The sequence below is a fragment of the Saimiri boliviensis genome, chromosome 16 (assembly GCF_048565385.1).
Source record: "Saimiri boliviensis isolate mSaiBol1 chromosome 16, mSaiBol1.pri, whole genome shotgun sequence".
Classification (NCBI taxonomy): Eukaryota; Metazoa; Chordata; class Mammalia; order Primates; family Cebidae; genus Saimiri; species Saimiri boliviensis.
The window spans coordinates 84,358,040-84,374,335 of NC_133464.1; the positions used below are offsets into that span (position 1 = coordinate 84,358,040).

General features: G+C 46.6%; 1 protein-coding gene across 4 annotated transcripts in view; it reads left to right on the forward strand.

Moving 5' to 3' along the window:
- SPATA13 (spermatogenesis associated 13) overlaps window positions 1-16,296 on the forward strand; it is a 315,048-nt gene that overhangs the window by 161,561 nt on the left and 137,191 nt on the right. Inside the window, exon 1 of one of the 4 annotated variants that reach the window (XM_003919747.4) lies at window positions 2,093-2,300. The exons of the other annotated variants lie outside the window; for them this stretch is intronic. The gene's annotated coding sequence lies outside the window, so the exon portion shown is untranslated. Of the gene's footprint in view, window positions 1-2,092; window positions 2,301-16,296 lie in introns of those variants that run through there. 4 annotated transcript variants of the gene reach the window in all.

The window sequence follows — 16,296 nt, forward strand, 5'->3', positions numbered from 1 at the left end:
TCAGGCCCAATTGTTATGACTCCACAGAAATCCATTCATCTGAGGGCCAGCTGTTTCTTCTGAAGGATGTGGTTTTAAATATAGTGTTTTCTTCACTATAAAAAGTATTGCATGTAAGTATTGAGTGGTTTCCAAGTAGGCAGTTATAAATAACCTTTTGAAACAATTTTTTTAAGAAAAATTAAAATCTGCTTCTCAGATTCGTGCTAATTCTAAAGATAATAAACACTCCTCAGTTTAGACCATGATAGTATACTAAGGGAAAGCACATTCATAGATTTCATTTTAGCATTTGTGAGGGCTTCATGCAGATTTTTTATAAAGTAGAAATAAAATGGAAGAGTCAATGATATTAGCCCCTCATACTATGTTTCTGAAATTTTCCAAGGTTTGGGTTTTTTTGTTTTTTTTTTTTTGAGACAGAATCTTGCTCTGTCGCCAGGCTGGAATGCAGTGGCACAATCTGCAGCCTCCGCCCCTGCCCCCACCGTTGAAGCGATTCTCCTTCCTCAGCTTCTTGAGTAACTGGGAGTACAGGCATGCACCACCATGCCCGGCTACTTTTTGTATTTTTAGTAGAGACCATGTTTCACCATGTTGACCAGGATAGTCTCAATCAGTTGACCTTGAAATCCACCCGCCTTGGCCTCCCAAAGTGCTGGGATTATAGGCGCCAGCCACTGTGCCTGGCCTGAGGTTTAGTTTTTATATTTTGCCTGCTTTAAAAATACATGCTCATTGTTGAAACTGTGGGTAATTTTAATAACAATTCAAAGAATTAAATAAAATTTGCCCATATTTCCACCACCCACAGATAATCATCATTAATATTGGCGTGTGTTTTAATTAATACACTATTTTTAGAGCAGTTTTAGGTTTAGAAAACAGGAACGGAAAGTACACGGAGTTCTGGTGCATTCTCTCATGCCCCTCCCTCCAGGAACAGCTCCTTTACGGACATCTTACATTTGTGTGGCATATGTGTTAGAATTGATGGGCCCATGTTGGTACGTGAAGATCGATGAAGTCTTACTGGAGACTCACGCCACATGCTGTACATTCTATGAGTTTTGAGAAATGTGTAATGACATGAAGCCACCATTATAGTATTATAGAGAGTTTTTTCAATATCCTTTAACTTTTCATTAGGTAGTATAATTTTTTATGTTTTTTAGTTTACACATTGTGTGTATTGTTCTTTGACTATAAAATACACATTTATAAATAATAGTGCTGGCCACTCAATGAATCATGTAAAATACTGTATTTTTTTTAGAAAGCATGCATTTATTTTATGAATTCCATTAGCTGCCTATCAGGGAACATGGAGCACTGAGGCACGGATCCCAGCACAGGGTTCATTTCTCCTGTGTGGTTTTCGTGTCAATTAATGATTAGGCCTTGAGCCTCACAAGCAAGGTGATAGCTCTTTAAGTTGGTTTACTGAAACAGTCTAGAAGTGGGTAGGTTTAAAAATCCTTACCCTGCGTTTTCCTTTCACAAGGAGTGAACTCCTGGCCCAGGCAGAGGTGAGGTGAATGGGCAGTGGGGCGCGGTTGCCCGGGCGATGAGACGACTCCTCCCGCCCTTAGGAGTGTGGGCTGGCTGGTGGCTGTGGGGAACGGTTTTTGTTTGTTTAAAACGGAGTCTGGCTCTGTCGCCCAGGCTGGAGTGCAGTGGCGCATTGTCGGCTCGCTGCAACCTCCGCCTCCCGGGTTCAAGCGATTCTCCTGCCTCAGCTTCCTAAGCAGCTGGGATTACAGGCACTTGCCACCACGCCGGGCTAATTTTTGTATTTTCAGTAGAGAGGGGGTTTCACCATATTGGCCAGGCTGGTCTCAAACTCCTGACGTCAGGTGATCGCCCGCTTCGGTCTTCCAAAGTGCTGGGATTACGAGAGTGAGACTCCGCCCCCAGCCGGGGAGCTGTTTTTGACGGGTTTCTGTGGGTGGTGCCTGTGGGCTGGTCCCAGGGCTGGGCCTGCGGGAATGAGCTAGACGGGGCGTGGCTTGAGCGGAGGAAGCGCCGGGATGGGGGCGTGGCCGGGGGGGGACCCTGGATGAGGCGTGGCCTTGGGGGTCGGGGACGGGGCGTGGCCTGGCGGAGTGTGTGGCCAGGCGCGGGAGCAGAGTCTGTGCCGCGCTTTCTCCCGCGGCCGCCAGCTCCGAGCGAGCACACTGGAGCCCGGGCACCGGGAGCGCGGCAGCCTCGGCGCGCCGCCGGCCCCGGAGCCGGCTGTGAAGGCCGGGACGTGCTGGACGCGCTGACTTTGGAGGCTCCGCCGAGAGGCGCCGTGGGAGGTAGGACAGCGTCGGGCCGCGGCTCTGCTGGGCGGCGCGGGCGCGGGGTGTTAATTTAGAATCGCGGGAGGACTTGAGCCCCCAGTGGACTGCTTCGGGCTTGGGGATATCCAGCTCCCAGCTCCTTCCCCCGCCGTCGGAGCCTGCCGGGCTGCTCACCTGTTGGGTCCCTGCTCCCGCCCCCAGCCCGGCAGCGGCTCTGCGCCCTCTGTGCCACCCGGCACTACCTCCCGGAGGACGTGCACATGGTGTTCTCGCAAAAGGCCGTTTCCATCCTGTAGGGAGGTCGTCCTGTAAGTTCACCTCGCGCTCCTAGCTCGCGGGGCCTGGCCTCCGGGGGCGGCGGTGGCTGGGTAGCCTGGCGCGGCATAGCCGGGGGTCGCTCTGCTTCTTCGGGCGGCTTGGCCGGTACCTCCGGGAGACCCGGGAGTGATGCGGTTGGAGAGCTTAGTTTAGAAAGCAAGTTTCTCTAGGCCCCAGCGGAGTCTCATTCCAGGGAAAGGATTTGGGGACCCGGTGCCTGTTGTCTGTGGACTGGAGGGAATGCATTCGCGGAGTCGGTTTGGTCCCATTCTGTGAAGGAGATAGGGGAATTGGTACTCCCGCCCAGGGCAGGTGGAAGCCCAGGCTGCTGCCAGCGTCAGGGGGAGCTCGGGTGACCTGGGCTGGGCCACTCATCTGACTGCAAGGTTACAGAGCTTGAGCAAATTTCCCCTCCCTCCAAGGGCAGGAAAACCAAACCAAGTGAAGCAAACAAACCCTGTGGGTCACTTGCTTCCCAGCATTGCATAGGGATGTGGATAAATAGAATACTACTGTGAATGTACTCAGCCCTTACTCCCAAGTCTTCCCATAGCCGTATGTTATACAGCTCCCCCTCGAGGGTTTTCTCTGTACCCGTCGTCGTCTTTTTCTGCCTCTCGTTTTCTTCCCTGTGAACCCCTCCCGGTCTCCCCGCGATTTGCTGTCCTTTATTCCCTTTCCTAACAGGCGCAGAAATCTTACTTCTTCCCCCCCCAATCTTTCTCGACAAAGTCCCTCTTTTTTTTTTTTTTTTTTTGAGACGGAGTTTCGCTCTTGTTACCCAGGCTGGAGTGCAATGGCACGATCTCGGCTCACCGCAACCTCCGCCTCCTGGGTTCAGGCAATTCTCCTGCCTCAGCCTCCTGAGTAGCTGGGATTACAGGCACGCGCCACCATGCCCAGCTAATTTTTTGTATTTTTAGTAGAGACGGGGTTTCACCATGTTGACCAGGATGGTCTCGATCTCTCGACCTCGTGATCCACCCGCCTCGGCCTCCCAAAGTGCTGGGATTACAGGCTTGAGCCACCGCGCCCGGCTCCCTCTTTTTTTTTTTTATGACCCTCTCCACTGTCTTGCAAACTGCCTCACTGCATTATTCTCATGCCTGTTAGTCATGCACCCTCCCTGTTCCCTGCCCCCTCCCATCCTTTATAGCAGGCGTCCCCAAACTTTTTACACAGGGGGCCAGTTCACTGTCCCTCAGACCGTTGGAGGGCCGCCACATACTGTGCTCCTCTCACTGACCACCAATGAAAGAGGTGCCCCTTCCTGAAGTGCGGTGGGGGGCCGGATAAATGGCCTCAGGGGGCCGCATGCGGGCCGTAGTTTGGGGACGTCTGCCCTTGGCCCTCACGTCTGCCATCTGCCTCCAGCCAGTTCTCCCATCTCCTTCCTTATTGCGCTCCTGTGCACGTGAGGGTTTCTTCCTTCTTGCCCCATATTTCTCCCGCAGGTGATTTCTTCCCTTTGCTCTACTTCTCCCTGGCACTCTGCCCAGCCACAGCCTGCCCCGCCTGCAGGGCACTCCTTGCCTCGGTGCCTTCTGCTGCGGTTTTCCATGCTCCATCAGCATCCCTGGGTTCCTTGTGCTCCTTCAAGTCTGCCCTCTGTCACCTTGCTGATGGCTTTTTCTCCGAATGTCTCCAAGTGTCAGGCGAGGAACAGCAGCTGCATTTCTGCGGCGGGACTCGATTTCAGGACCCTCCCCTCTGAAGCTCCCCACTGCTTCTGCCGGATTGTTTTCTTACTGAAGTCTTATCCTCTGTATAGTTCTTGAATAATGTGAATATTGATAATAGGGAGCATTTACCGAACTCTGGATGTGTGCCAAGCACTGTTCCGAGGGCTTTAGGTGGGTCAGTACTCATTTAAAATCCTCCGCACGTCCCTGTAATGTAGGATCTACTACTGATCCGTTTGGCAGATGAGAAAAGGGAGGCTCGGAGGAGGTAACCGGCGTGCCTTCTTGCCCCTGCCTAGCAGTGGAGGCCCTCTTCTCACCGGACAGTGGCGCTTCTCTGCCGTGTGACCTCTTCAACTCAGGCATGCCTACAGTTCAGCTTTGGAAAGGAGGTCGTTATTTGACATGTTTTATTTAGTCTGCAATGTACACCAGTGGAGGACACACATTCTATACCTGTAGGACAGTGCGTGGAGAAAACCTAATGCCTGATCCTTCAGAAAGCCTGGGCCCGCGCCTGGGCTGTCAGCTCATCCACGTTGTCAGCCTGCTTTCCCTCTTAGCCACAGGAAGTCCTAAAGAAAGTGGCATGGCCGGGCGCGGTGGCTCAAGCCTGTAATCCCAGCACTTTGGGAGGCCGAGGCAGGTGGATCACGAGGTCAAGAGATCGAGACCATCCCGGTCAACATAGTGAAACCCTGTCTCTACTAAAAATACAAAAAATTAGCTGGGCATGGTGGCATGTGCCTGTAATCCCAGCTACTCAGGAGGCTGAGGCAGGAGAATTGCCTGAACCCAGAAGGCGGAGGTTGCGGTGAGCCGAGATCGCGCCATTGCACTCCAGCCTGGGTAACAAGAGCGAAACTCTGTCTCAAAAAAAAAAAAAAAAAAAAGATGCATAAAAATTACCCAGCCGGGCACAGTGGCTCATGCCTATAATCCTAGCACTTTGGGAGGCCGAGGTGGAAGGATTGCTTGAGCCCAGGAGTTCGAGATCAGCTTTGGCAACGTAGCAAGACCGTCTCTCTGAAAAATAAAAAATCAACTGGGTGTGATGGCATACACACCTGTAGTCTCAAGTACTCAGGAGACAGAGGTGAGAGGATCACTTGAGCCTGGGAGGTTGAGACTGCAGTGAGCCATCTATAATTTTGCCACTGCACTCCAGCCTTGGTAACAGAATGAGATTCTGTCTCTAAAAAAGCTGAATTAAAAAACAAAAAAGACCACTGCCAGCTGTCTCCTCCTGTGCATCGCATGTTCCATTTCACTTGAGCTGGGCACATCTTTGTGGTCTCTGTTAGCTGTTTGACTGTATGAGTCTTATTTATATTCATTTCATTATGTAATCTTAAAGTCTTGTCAAAACATTTGTTAGTCTTTGCCTTCCTAAGAGTTGGAGGCAAGTGTTTTTTCTACTTTACAGATACTGAGGCAGAGCATGCACCTTGATAGCTGAAAGGGACCTTACAGTCTACAGATAAGGAAACCGTGGTCCAGGGAAATAAAATGACATATTGAAGGGAAAGCAGCAGGACAGAGTTGGCTCTAAGGCCTCTATGGTTCAGGGCTTGATGCCTGGCCTTAGAGCTTGGTGGGTTGACCTCTCTATTTGCTGCTGAAGGCAACAAAGCTTCTTTCTCCTTTCTTTCCCCTGAGCTAAGAGACGTTGGAAGGATTCACTTAGAAGGGGAACTCATCAGTGCTTTCCTTTTTTTCTGTCTGAAAGCTAAACATTTAAAAAAAAGTTTGCCTATGAGACATGTAATAGCATAAATGGGATTGTAACATCGCAGTAGTATACATTCAAATGTTTTAGAAAGAACTATTACTTCTGAAACACCAGGAAGGAACACCAAAGGTACATGGCTTCCTAGAGGGAAACCATAGAATACATGGCAATTTGAAAATCGGTACTGGAATGTTTAATTGTATTTTGCATTCATGGAGAGAAGTGCATTGGCACAGAGGGCTTGCCTGATTTTCTTCATCTTTGCATAGCAAATGAAACAGCAGTGAAGGCAGAGCGTGGAGTCGGTTGCCGTTTCTCTCTTGGCCTCTACTGTGCCCACACCCTTCTCTGGACTCCACGAAGCTCCCTTGCTGCTGCCTCTGCTCCTTCCCTGTTTAATGCCTCTTCTGGCTCCCCCAGGAGACCTACAAGATATTGTTGAGTTGTGACGCCCACGTCCTCCACATCAGCCTGTCGTGACAAAATGCAACCCTGATGCCCTGAGGCAGGCATCCTGTGTGACAGCTTCACCCCTTCCTGCTGGGATGAGATGGGTTATCAGGTACCATCCTGGGGAGAAGGGAGGAAGCATTTGTGCAAGGTGTCCTCCGTGTTCTGTGGTTTAGGTGAGGATGGTTGTAGCTGTGGAGCAAGTTAACTTTCAGTGCTCCCTAAATGAGATGGAGGTTCAGGGAAGTTGTTGTGGCCAGAGCCCCATAGTAAGTAGCAAGGCTGAGACTGGACCCCAGGCTGCCTGGCTTAGGAGATCCATGTGCATCCCTCTGTGTGTCTGTCTTCCCTGTAACCTGTAACTCCCTGAGGCAGAAATGACACCACAGAGCCTTTCACAACATTGACGGCTCCTGTGTGCTGAACTGAAGGTGAAGCCAGAGAGGAGAGACGAGGGCATCGGGGGATGCGAGTCTGAGGGCTCAGAGGCGTTCCCGGTCCAGCCTTTGCTCTCACTTGCGGGTTGTGGACGATGCCCTCCGTGCCTGGGAGAACCCTGGGGAGCTGTGGCAGCACCGCAGATGCAAGAATGGCCTCTGTGTTTCTTACATACGTATGTGGTTGTGGCCGTGTGCTGCGGTCAGGACGTCAGCTTGGGTGGACACAGGTAAGGACTGTCCTGTGGTCGTCAATGTTCCAGCATCTTGGAAATGGGATTGTTGCTTCAGTGAACCAGGACCTTAAAGGATCTGACTTCCTTGTCAGTAGCCCCTTCTGCCCATTTCCCTGAAGCACGACTGCCCTGGTCTTTGTGGAGTTATGAGAGCGTAGATATTGTCACTTCAGGGATCCTGTGCCTGCCTCAGAGTTATCTCCAGCCCCAGCCTGCCAGGTCTGTCCTGAAGACCCACTGGCATCCATCTGCACCCTCCAAGAGGACTCTACCTGTCCAATCCCTGAGAGGGGAAGGGCCAACCTTTCCCCTCCACCCCCATTCATACCAGAGCAGGCCTTGTTTACTAAGACTGGCAAGCTCCCCTTAGAGAAAAGTAGAGCACATGTCCATAATGGCCAGACTGGAGAGTTTCTGTGGAGGGAAGTGAGCTGCCTTCCTGGGTCCCTGGGCCACCTACTCTTCTGCCCTCCTCTCCTCTCTCAGCCCTTCCCAGTTGCAAGCCCCCACTCACCCCACCACAACTTTAGCAGCAGGAAAGGGGACAGCTTTGCTCACTGTCTGGACAGGTGCAAGGGGAAGGCAGGCTTTTATTGTCTTATTCCAGTGAGAGCAGGAGGCTGGCGATGAGATGCGTTTGTGGTATTGCAGGTCGGAACTTTGATCACACTTCCGCAGAAAATGTTGCTCTGTGTGATAGGGACAGTGAGCAGTCCATTGTGCTTGAGTGTTAATGTGGCAGTTCAGTCCCATCACACAGGGTTCTGAGCTGAGGCCCTAGCCCGTAGTCACTATGGGTGATGTAGAGATAGGCAAAGGTGCCCCAAGTCCTAAACAACTTGCACCTGTACTTCTAAACACACCCGGCTTATATGTTGGGACTCTACACCTGAAAGAAAAATAGCCTCTGCTTTAGAAATGTGCTCCGCTTCCACCTTTCCTGTGGGGTGGAGTGCTCTTCTGGAACGCATAAACTCTTTCTCATCCATCAGGAATCACCTGTTTAGGAATTTATGTGGATTTGTAGGTTCTGCTGTTACAACTGTAATACTGGTGGTACTTCATGATGGTTTGTAAGCATACATGTATACGTAATACTTATTGTGTATCTTTTGTGTATTAGATGCTGAAGATGGAAAGATTGATCAGAAACAGCCCCTCTTTTCACGAAGAGACTCACATTCTTGTCTAGAGGGAGAGGCCCATATGTAAAAGCAAAGCACTGAAAAATAGTGAATGTGGCGGTCAGTTAGGGGAGAAGATGAGGGTTTAAAGATCCAGGAAGGCTTCCTGGAGGAGGAGCTGAGTCCAGGCTGGGCTGAATCCTAACAGAGGAGTGAGCAAGTGAAGGAGCTCACAGAGGAACACCTCTCTCCTGGGGACAGCATAAGCAGAGGTGAGGACATGGGCTTCAGCTTGGTGACTCCAGAGACCGTTGAACATCTATATTGCTACAGCCCCAAATGTGTCAGTCATGACGGAGTCTGTCACTAGGGTGTGGTTCTAGCATCAGCAACACTTGGGGATTTGATATATAAGTAAATTCTAGGGCTCCTTCCACACCTATTAAATTAGAGCTTCTGTGGCTGGGGCCCAGCAGTCTGTATTTTAACACGCCTTCTATGTGATTTTCAACCACAGAAATATTTGAAAGCGACTGTTTTGGAGCATATGCTTTCTGGAGGCTCTGAACAGCTACTCTCCACGCCTGCCTCCTAGTATTTGCAGGGAATGCTAATCCTCTTTTTGAGGGCATTAATCTTTCTCACAAGGGTGGAGCCCTCATGGTTGATCACTTCCAAAAGGCCCCACTTCTTCACATCATCACCTTGGGGTTTAAGTTTCAACCTAAAAATTTTGGTGGGACACATGCATTCAGATTATAGCAGTTTCCATCTCTCGGGGTTTCAGACCCTTTGCTGCTTGTTGGAATTAGCAGTGGGTCTTTAAAAACATGGATGCCCACTCCCACCCCCAAATGTTATCAGTGATTTGGGGTATGACCTATGCATTGAAATTTTTCAGAGCTTTTCAAGCGTAGTCAGGTTTGAGAACCACTGTCACAGGTGAGGATTCCATCAGTTGGACTTGTAAAATGCCAGAAGAGTGTCCTTGCTGTCACATGGGAAGTGCTTTGTATGTGTCTGTGAGGTGGTGGAGGCTGTGGTGGTTCTGTGATAGGAGGAGGTGGTAGTGGCACCATGTCCATCGTGTAATGAATGCTCATTCCGTGTTGAACGCATGCCAGTTTGGATATCTCCTGGTGGTCCCCTTTTCTGATCTGAGAGTTGGGAAGTAAGACAGCTCCATTGTGGTAGATCTGCACATCTAATTCTGTAAGCTGATGCCAGGCAAGGATGCAGAAGATGATGCTGCCAACAGAGAGCATAGACCCCGCAGGCCAGCCTCCCTAGCACCTGGCACCATTTTCCTCACCTCTCAACAGTACCAGCTTGAATTCTGGGAACAGCCAGATTCTAAAATCGTGAAGTACCATACTTCTGTGTGAATAGTGTGAATGTCAGTGTTACGTGAATTGGGCGCCTTAGGATTTTGTGCCTTCTCTAACCAGTCGATTGTACACAAATGCCAGTTTTAACACACACACACACACGGATGCAGGCACGCACACACACACACACCACCTCCATCTCTAGACTTGGCCTTGCTGTGACAACTGATCTGTCTTCTAGGATCTAAATGTCATCATGTTACAAACCATGTATTTCTACACATCATCTTAAATAATCTGTGAACTTTTTATATTTCTTGTCCTGCTGTGAATATTCATTCTACTTTCATTTATTGTTTTATTCATTCAGCGAATGTTGAGCCACTGCATCGGCCCAACACTGAGCTTGCAGTTTTATCCCTTTTCCTACTGACTCTCTGTGAACGTGCTTAACGTAGGTTTTTTTTTGTCTTCATTTGAAATGGTAACCTTCTCTATTTCTGCCTCTTTTGGTGACGTACTTATTCAACTTTTAATAATACAGCATCTGAAGTCATGTCGACTTCTTGAGCCTTCTTTGAACCCTGCTGAGATTAATTAAATCAAACTCCATGCAGCAATTATCTTAAAATATCCCAACAAGTTATTAAAACTGAGTTTACCCAGGACCGTAAGACTTGAGTAAGTGACCCATAGCTCGGTGCCCTTGGAATGAAGCCTGGGATCCAGTTTAATTTCTGTCAGTTTCTAATTTCTTTTGGTGCAGAATCAGTCCTGGTAGGGTGATTGAATGAATTACATACCTGAGAAATATATGAATTCATATCTCGAGTTTATGATTTGTTCTCTTTCTGTGAAAAAGTTAAGATGGGTTTTTGGTTTGTTTTGCCCTGCCAGCTTGCAAGTAACCGTTGACTGTCAAATTGGCCCCAGTACATTTAAATGTCTGTTGCAAATGGAAATAATTGATGCACTATATTTTTTCTGCTGCTTAATCACTAAGCAAAACTCTACCACTGGGGACACTTCTGTACCGCCGCACACAAGCAGCCCAGTATGATGGTAAAGACCAGCCTCCATTGTGTGCTCTTACCATTGTCACTCGCGTTACCCACGGACTCAATAGGGTTTAGAAATACAGGCCTTCAAAGGAATTGCGCTTTCTTGAATGTTCCATGGATCCTTCTGAAATAACATCCCACCAGTCCTCATTCAAAACAAGAAAGAAGGAAGGGGATATATTAATATCTGCAGCTTCGGGGTATTCAAAAGTATTATATATTTAAATGAGGAGAGTTAAAAATGCATTTTAATTTAAGAAATTTGAGGTTAAATAATTCAAACTAAACTAAAAAAAAAAAAAGCCTACGCAGTATTCTTGAAATACGATTTACCATCCACCAGACCTCCTTTCTGCATTTGACTTTTCTTGTTAGTTGTTGTTTTCTTTTCGTCTTTTTTAGATTTTTTTCTATCAGATTCAATACCTTTGACTTTTCTAAAACAAATTTAAAATTCCCAGAGTGGCCTGCTGGGCCCAGCTTACTGAAGAGCCTGCTTGTGTTACCAAGTTAGGGTCAGCCTGGTGTTGCGGTCTCTGAGTGTCCTCGGGCCACGCTGCCAGAACTTCGGTTTTCTGCCCTTCCTAGGAAAGGCTTGGGCCCTTCCCCTGGTTTTTGTCTGAGTTCCAGTTCTTGGCTGTGGCCTGTGGTTGGCATGTGATAGAGCACGAATGGTGTGCTTGTTGTGCCAAGGTGACATGGAGTGAGGTGCTAATCCTGGAAAGCTCCCCTTGAGGTGAGTCTTAGACTCCTGGCCTCACTGTGAATTAAATCGTGGGATTCTGGGCAAGGAAAGTGGCAGCTGCTTTTGACCATTTTATTTTTTCATGGCAAGTGGGGTAAGGTGTGAGTAGACTGATTTCAAAATCGCTCTGGGTTCTATTTATAGTCTTTCTGACTGCTGTCCTCACTGACTGGCGTTGAAATAAACAGCTCGAAAGCAGACACCTTCTCCAGACGCCACCCTGGAAATGAACTGTGAACCACACCCTGTCCTATAACTTTCCTTCCTGAGGTCATATGGCTCCTGGAGGATCAAGATACAGGTGTTGCACAGATACCCAGTGTCACTTCTCAGCGGGAACTCATCTCTTTCCTCCTAGTCTCCCTTCTCTCACTCAAGCTCCTCAGAATGGGAGGAGAGGGGAGAGCCTCCGCTAGACCTTTTTTTCTGGGCTAGAGTTTTCTGCTTCCAGAGGTTTTGGGTGGCTCACTGAGTCCCCACTATCCTCGCCTGACTGGCTGCTCTGCCTGCAGACTCGACTCAGCATTAGGAAAATCACTCAGGGCATGAGCACTTCTCTACCATGGACACCTCCCTGCTGATACAGAGGCCGTCTTGGACGAGAAAGCAAGAACTCTCCCTGCTTTTTCTCATCCTTATTTTAAATGTGACCTCTTCATACAAAGTGTTCACCCCTAGAGGTTTCCAATCCAGATAGTTTCAGGCAGAACACAGAAGCAACAAGGGTTTGGTAGTACAAGGTCTCGTCTTCAGTTTACCACATTAGGCCTCACATGTGTGGAGGGAGATAGGTCAAATCATCCTCCAGCCACTGCCTCAGTATGCCTGATTTGGTAGCATAGTTCTTTCAATTTCCACATTGGCATCTCTGAAGGAACTTGATCACATTGACTTCTGGAGGGCTACTTTTAAGCCGAAGTACTTAATTAAATTAGACCCCACACAGCAGTTATCCTAAGGCATAGAGGTTTATTCCGTTTCAGTGCATGCTCAGCTGCTGAGCTGGAATCGTCCAAGTGGATAATTACATTTTCTTTCTTTTTTTTTTAAGAAAGAAAAAAAAGAATAATTAAAAAAAAAAAGAATAAAGGAGAGGAAGAAAGAGGAAGAGGGAGAGAGAACGGGGGTGTAGCTTTATTGCCTGAGCTAGAATGCAGTCTAAAAATGGGTATGCCTATAATTGTGCTTAATAATGGAGACATGAAAAAAATGAGGGAAGAAAATAACAAACAAGCAGCCAACCAATATTCCATTTAAACCTGTAAGTAGGTATGATGTGGTACTGATAAGAGTGTATATTTTGTGTATTTAAAGTGGAGAGTTCTATAAATGTTAATTGAGTTTATTTGTTCCAGATCTGAGTTCAAATCCTGGATATCGTTGTTAATTTTCTGTCTAATATTGATGTTGAGGTCACCCACTATTATTGTGTGGGAATCTAGGTCTCTTTATAAGTCTTGTATATCTGGGTATTCATGTATTGGGTGCGTATATATTTAGGATCTTTAGCTCTTCTTGTTGCATTGATCCTTTTATCATTGGATGATTACATTTTCATTGATGTCCTACCATAGGAATCTAGTGTCCCTTTTAAAATTTTTGTGGCTGAATACTACTCATCTCCTTCAGTTTCTCTCTCATTCTGGGATGACAGATCTCTAAAGGAATTGTCTGTTGTCAGCAGGAGGACAGTGTTGCTTTCTAGTCTTCCCTGGAAAGTCTCTTTTGTGGAAGCACCTTCCCGTCTGCACAGTGTGTCTGTTGTCTTCAAGTTGGGGCTTTTGAAGAACACTTTGTGTCAATTGGAACACCTTCTGAGATGAAGATAGTGGATCTCTATGCAGATCAGTCTGGGGTAAAAAGATCGTTGTGTGAGGAGACTGGTTCAGCGAGAGGGTTTCTGGGCCCTTGTTCCCCAGAACTGGGACAGCCACCCTCTCTGGGTGTACTTTCAGGGCCACTGAAAGACCCAGAAGCACTGTTTATTTATTGAGAGACAATTTATAAACAACGGCGTCTCTCAAAACATAGGTTTGTATGATTGCTTCTTCAGAACAGAACAGTGTTCTTTGATAAGATTGTTTTTCAAAGAACTGGAATGTCCAGTGGCCAGTAACACTCGCATGATTATTTTCTTCCCTCTGTAAACTCATCACTGCGGGATTCGGAAAGAGTGAATGTGGAACACATTCTTGCATGCTCATTCTTTTTTCCTTTTTTTTTTTTTTTTTTTTTTTTTGAGACGGAGTCTTGCTCTTGTTGCCCAAGCTGGAATGCAATGGTGCGATCTCTGCTTACCACAACCTCTGCCTCCCAGGTTCAAGTGATTCTTCTGCCTCAGCCTCCCGAGTAGCTGGGATTACAGGCACTCGCCACCACACCTGGCTAATTTTTTGTATTTTTAGTAGAGACAGGGTTTCAGTGTGTTCGTCAGGCTAGTCTTGAACTCCTGACATCAGGCAATCCACCCGTCTCGGCCTCCCAAAGTGCTGGGATTACAGGCATGAGCTCCTGCACCCGGCCCCCTCCATGCTCATTCTTTGTGAATCCTGCAGTGATGAGTTTACAGAAGGAAGAGAATTTGAATGGAATTTTAGCTGGAAAGACATTTACCCACTGGGGAGGACCCCACAGCTTCAAATGAGTGAGGCGCTCAACAGCCACTGACTGCTCACTAGAGCTGGGTGGATTTAGAGCCCCAGGAAATGGCCATTGTGCCATCTGAGTGAGCAAGAGGCACTTGGAAAGCAGTGCCCATCACTGCCTCATGTATTCAGTGCTGTCATTTTGCAAGAGACGAAGGAAGATGGTGAAGTATTGACCCTCATCTGAGAACATGCAGGGCAGATCTGACAGCACGTGCTGCTTCCATGGGGAGGGCGTAGTGAGAATTGGTCCTGGGAATGCTGATGCCATCGCTTGTGTCTTGTATGGTTTCATAGTGAATGATGACAGTAGCCACATCCTGCTTCTCTCCCACCCACAGTGTCCTGCAGATGACAGTGGGAGTGCCACAAGGATGGGTGAATGAAACAGCATAGAGGACTGATAATTACAAATCACCCAACAAGGAGGTGGCCGCATGTGCTTGCTGGTGCCTGACTGGGTCAGCTCTGCTGACTTCCACATGTTCAGACAAACTTCCACATGTGTCCTTGTATGTATTAGCAGTGAGGTTTGGATATTCAACAAAAAGCCTGTAAGATCATTTTGAACTTGCAGATTAAAGGTGTACCCAATCCTGGTATTGGTTATGTAAAAGACAAAGCTTGGGTGCATAGTTGAGGAACATTCCTCTTTTTCTGGAGGAATGTTGGGAAAGTCAACATGTGATGCAGAAAAGGCAGAATTGGTTGGCCTAAGAGAAACGTAGGGATTTGAAAGTTAATGCTGTATATAATTGTATCAGCAAATACCTCAAAATTGTTGTTTATCAATGTTTTAGATTGACCTTTTCATTTTGAGATCACTTGGAGGGATTGCTCAGATTCTCCCAATGATGACATCTTGCAAGACTGTACTATAATAGTGGAACTGGGATCTTGACACTGATATGGTCAAGATGTAGAACTTTCCCATCGCCACAGTATCCCTCCTGCTTGTGCACACACGCTCACTACAGCCACACCCACTCCATCCGTGCCTTCCTGTCGGCTACTTCCTTATTCTCCATGTAATTTGGTCCTTTCAAAAATATTATACAATTGGAATGTTTGGGATTGGCTTTTTTCACTCAGTTATTCTCTAATGATACTAATACTCTTTCAGACATGTGCCTTGCAAATATATTTTCTGACTCAGAGGCTTTTTGGCCACGTAGCGGGGTCTGTTGCAGAATGAGAGTTTTTAATTTTGATGAGGTCCAGTTTATCTGCCCAGTTTATTGTTTTTTCCTTTAATGGATCATGCTTTTGGTGTGAAGTCTGAGAACTCTGCCCTAGTCCTAGATCCTGAAGGTTTTCTTTTGTGTTTTTCTTCTAAAACTTTTGTGGTTTTACATTTTAGATTTAAGTCCATGATTCATTCAAGTTAATTTTTGTAGAAGGCATGAGATTTAGGTCAGTGTTCTTTTTTTTTTTTTTTTTTTCGGCCTGTGGATGTCCAATTGCTGTAGCACTGTTTGTAGAAAAGACATCCCTCTTGCATTCAATTGCTTTTGCTTCTTTATCAAAAATTAGTTGGCTTTATTTGTGTAGATCTGCTTCTGTCTTATTTCTTCTGTTCTTTTGATCTGTATGTCTATACCTCAGCCAGCCAGTTTCACAGTCTTGATTACTATAGCTGCATACATCTTGAAATTGGATACTAGATTCCTTTATTCTTCTTCAAAATTATTTTAGCTAGCTCCCTTCCCTTTCTTTGTTAATATTAAAATAGTCTTCTCTCTATCTACATAAACTCTTGCTGGGATCTGATAGGAATTTGGGGTAGAATTGATGTCTTCAGTACGTTAAGTTTCCAATCAGTGAACACAGTATGTCTCTTCATTTATTTTATCTTTTTTGATTAGTTTCATCAGTTTTGTATAGTTTTCAGCACACAGGTTTCATACACATTTTGTTAGATTAACACTTAAGTAGTTCATTTTTTTGAGTGATTAGAATGTGGTATTACATTTTTAATTGTGGTGTCCACATGTTCATTTTCTTAGACAATTGATTTTTTAAATGTTTTGCTTGTATCCTGAAACCTTGTAGAGCTCACTCATTAGTTCTTAGTGTTTTGAGGTGGGTTTTTTTTTTTGATGAATTTCTTGAGATTTTCTATGTGGGCAATCATGTTATCTAAAATTGAATGGTTTTATTTCTTCCTTTCCTATTTATATGCCTTTTCTTTCTTTCTTTCTTTCTTTCTTTTTTTTTTTTTTTTGCCTATTACACTGACTATAGCATTCTGTC